This window comes from Sinocyclocheilus anshuiensis, unplaced genomic scaffold, assembly GCF_001515605.1.
Source record: "Sinocyclocheilus anshuiensis isolate Anshui unplaced genomic scaffold, SAMN03320099.WGS_v1.1 scaffold1126, whole genome shotgun sequence".
In the NCBI taxonomy this organism is placed as follows: Eukaryota; Metazoa; Chordata; class Actinopteri; order Cypriniformes; family Cyprinidae; genus Sinocyclocheilus; species Sinocyclocheilus anshuiensis.
In genome coordinates, this window is record NW_015537997.1 from 132,240 (window position 1) to 136,291 (window position 4,052).

The 4,052-nt window shown below is 39.1% G+C and overlaps 1 pseudogene; it reads right to left on the reverse strand.

Moving 5' to 3' along the window:
• Positions 1-4,052, reverse strand: part of LOC107676422 (vertebrate ancient opsin-like) — a 45,069-nt pseudogene that overhangs the window by 33,106 nt on the left and 7,911 nt on the right.

Below are 4,052 nucleotides of genomic sequence, written 5' to 3' on the forward strand. Positions count from 1 at the left end.
AATATTAAAAAAGGATTTTTTTACACGGCACCCCTGCTCTCGACAGACGGCACCCCGGTTGGGAAACACTGTCCTAACTAACACTTTTTAGTTGACTTTACTTAATGTACAACAATTGGTTGGTTTTAATTTATCTAGTAATCTCAGAAAACCCTTGTCAAAATAAATTGATTGTTATGAGTACCTGTCAGGGATTCATCACAGTCACTTCAGTCACCATCCAGAATAATTACCCTGTTGTGTCTGGCCTTGCTTTGTGACAGTACCATTATGTCAAGCTATAGTTCCCAGCATGTTTTGCTTCAGACTTCAGGGGTAAATGTTGAAATTAAGTGTTATTTGATGTGTTTTTGCACAGGTTGAGATAGTGTTTAATGTTCTGTTATGTTTGGTTTTAAAAGGGTTTCTTGGGGGAGGTTACCATTGTGGTATCATTTCATTCATTTTGTTCACTTCAGTAGAATATAATTAAAATGTTACATGTTAATGGCCTAATTCCACATCACATCAACTTAAGCGATGTTGATCAAATTCTACAATGCATCTACTTATGTGACGTTTCGAATAAGAAAACATTCCCGGCTTCCTGGCTCAGTATCTTCAAACACTACATATTATTAACTGTATGTTGTTATTAAATGCAGGTACCTTTGCTTTATCAAAGTGATTTTTCCTCATCATACGGATAAAGTTTAAAGTATTAACCAAGTCTTTATCACCGCATTCAGTGTTAACCATCATGACAGAAATTCACAAATGTATAAATTGTAAGACCAGAAACGCATCACATAACTGTAAACATATGTGACCCTAGACCACAAAACCAGTCGATTGAGATTTATATTGATTTTATTTATCAAAATGTATGTTTTGATATATTTACAGTAGGAAATTTACAAAATATCTTCATTAAACATGATCTTTACTTAATATCCTAATGATTTTTAGCATAAAAGAAAAATCAGTAATTCTGACCCATACTGACAAGCTCCCTTACCGCCTCCTCCGCACCACCAGAGGGAACCGTCTCCCGAATATTAGACATTCCCATTCGGACTCCAAATCCCATCACCCCTCATGCCTGGGACTGATTAATCATCCACACCTGCACCTCATATACACACACACATATAAACCACTCACACACACAGACTCTCTGCGAAGTCTTGATTTGCCCTGGCTGTCATTTCCGAGCGTTATACCCGTGTTTGATTTTCTGTGCATCTGTTATTGGACTGTTTCCCGTTACTCTGATTGTTATCTGCCTGCCCCGACTTGGATTGTTTCCCCTGGACTCTGATTGCTTGCCGCCTGCCCCGATCTCTCGCCTGGTACTCGACTCTGTCTCAGCCTTGTCTCTGCTGTTCTACCTTGCCGGTATTTGACCTTGTATTGTCTGACTATTCTAATAAAAGCTGCAAATGGATCCACACGCTTCTGACTCGTCACAACAGAAGACTTCGCCGCACAGTGATCCAGCAGCGGTCGTGCAACTATCTTCAGAGTTAGCGGCACAGGCTTCACAGCTCGCTATGCACCAACACCAGCTCAACCGGCTTACGACTTTAACCGAGGAGCTGGTCAAAGCACTGCAAGGGCTCAACCTAGCGTCACCCGCAGCCGCCTCTCAACAGCCGCCCACTCACAGTAACCCTCCACCATCTCAGACACCCCCAATCAGTCCACGACTCGCTTTCCCCGAAAAATTTGATGGTGAACCTGCCAGATGCAAAGGCCTCCTACTCCAAAAAGCTGCAAATGGATCCACACGCTTCTGACTCGTCACAACACATATAACAATTTGGCTTCAGTGAAGACATTAAAAGCTCTAGATAAAACCCAGGTCCAAACAGAGGTCAGTGATTCTGGCTATTAAAATTTGCCTTGGTGTTTTCTCTTCCATTGAATCAATGGTTGAGCTAGCTCAGCACACCAAAGACCACCAGCTGTAAAATTGTTAAATTAGACAGCGAGGTATAGCTCTGCGTTTTAGCTTGAGAGGTAGAAAATTCAGACTGACAAAAAAGGATGAGACGCTCACAGCAAAGATAGAGGATGACTGAAAGTGAAATAATTTGCTGTCTGATTTATATATTCCACCTGCTCCTATACAGCTCCAGTGAGATAACATGGCCTTTCATGTTACAATCCTATGAGTTTTGTGCCTATGCATATGCATCCAGGCACTTCTGTGTTTGAAGTCATGTACTGAAACCTTCAAGCATGCCTTTTATAAAGTGATATTCTTATCAGAAACTTTGCGATAGAAAACATTCCTATTTATGTTACATTAATATTCATGCAATATGTTTTTTATGGAACCTACATTTCAGATGGGAATCTCTTCTTTAAAACGCAATCTTTGACACCAGCAGAAACAGTCTAAATCTACTGATAAGACATAAACCACTGTGTAACGAAACATTATCTTTCCATTTGAACTATTGCCATAGACTCTGTGCATCACAGCTTGAAAAAAAAAAAAAAACAAGCACCTAGAGATAGAAAATCATGACATAATATTTAAAACATATTCATGCCTGTCTATATTAAATACTGGTAAACGTTTTCCTTATAAACACAATTAACCTTGGGGAAACAAATTATAGCGGTAAATATGTAGAATATGAAGAAAAACAGGGTGACTGATCTAAAAGGACAGGTATGGAAAGACTGCTGAAGAAAGAAGCATTGAACGGCTAACAGATGATGTGTACGTGTCTGGCATACATTTCCTCTCCCACTATAGAGCAAACATTATTAAAACTTTCACGAGTTCTCCTCTTCATGTTACAAACCCACACATGTGCAGTCAAGGATGTGCCAGTTTCTTGTTTTGGGGTTATTAGTTTTGTAAAAACAGATCACCCATTGTAGTATTCAGATCATCAAATAATGCAGCAGGTCCTGCTCTTTTCATCTCTAACAATAACAATAACTCAACGGCATCATATGCACCAATAGCCTCCAAACCAAATAACCTAATATAGGGTGTGTTCACAATTGGAAGGTTTGGTTTATTTAAAAATAAACCCTGGTGTGATTGCTTTGTTAGTGTGGTTGATTTGAATAAGTGTGAACGCTGCTCATGAAACATGAAGACCAAGACTCCCTGAAAAGGTGGGTCTCTCAGTCTGCTTTTTTAAATGATCTCTGGTGCAGTTTGACTGATATATAAATGCAAGTGCAATGTGGACCAATATATTAATATATTTACCCATATATTTATGATCAATATATTCCCTTACGCAAAGAAAATATATGTTAAAGAAAATAGTGTTATATACAGTGGTGTGAAAAAGTGTTGGCCCCCTTCCTGTTTTTTTAATTTTTTGCATATTTGTCACACTTAAAAGATTCAGATCATCAAACAAATTTTAATATTACACAAAGATAATGCAAGTAAATACAAAATGCAGTTTTTAAATTATTATTTATTTTATTAAGGGAAAAAAGCTGTCCAAACCTGCCTGGCCCTACGTGAAAAAGTAATTGCCCCCTAAATCTAATAACTGGTTGTGCCACGCTTTGCAGCAACAACTGCAATCAAGTGTTTGCGATAACTGGCAATGAGTCTTTCACATCGCTGTGGAGGAATTTTGGCACACTCTTCTTTGCAGAATTGTTTTAATTTAGCCACATTGGAGGGTTTTCGAGCATGAATGGACTGTTTAAGCATCTCAATCGGATTTAAGTCCGGACTTTGATTTGGCCACTCCAAAACCTTAATTTAGTTTTTCTTGAGCCATTCAGAGGTGGACTTGCTGGTGTGTTTGGGATCATTGTCCTGCTACATAACCCAAGTGCGCTTGAGCTTGAGGTCACAAACTGATGGCCGGACATTCTCCTTCAGGATTTTCTGATAGAGTGCAGAATTCATGGTTCCGTCAATTATGGCAAGTTGTCCAGGTCCTGAAGCTGCAAAGCAGCCCCAGATCATCACACTACCACCACCATGTTTGACTGTTGGTATGATGTTCTTTTTATGAAATGCGGTGTTGGTTTTACGCGAGATGTAACGGGACACACACCTTCCAAAAAGTTAAACTTTT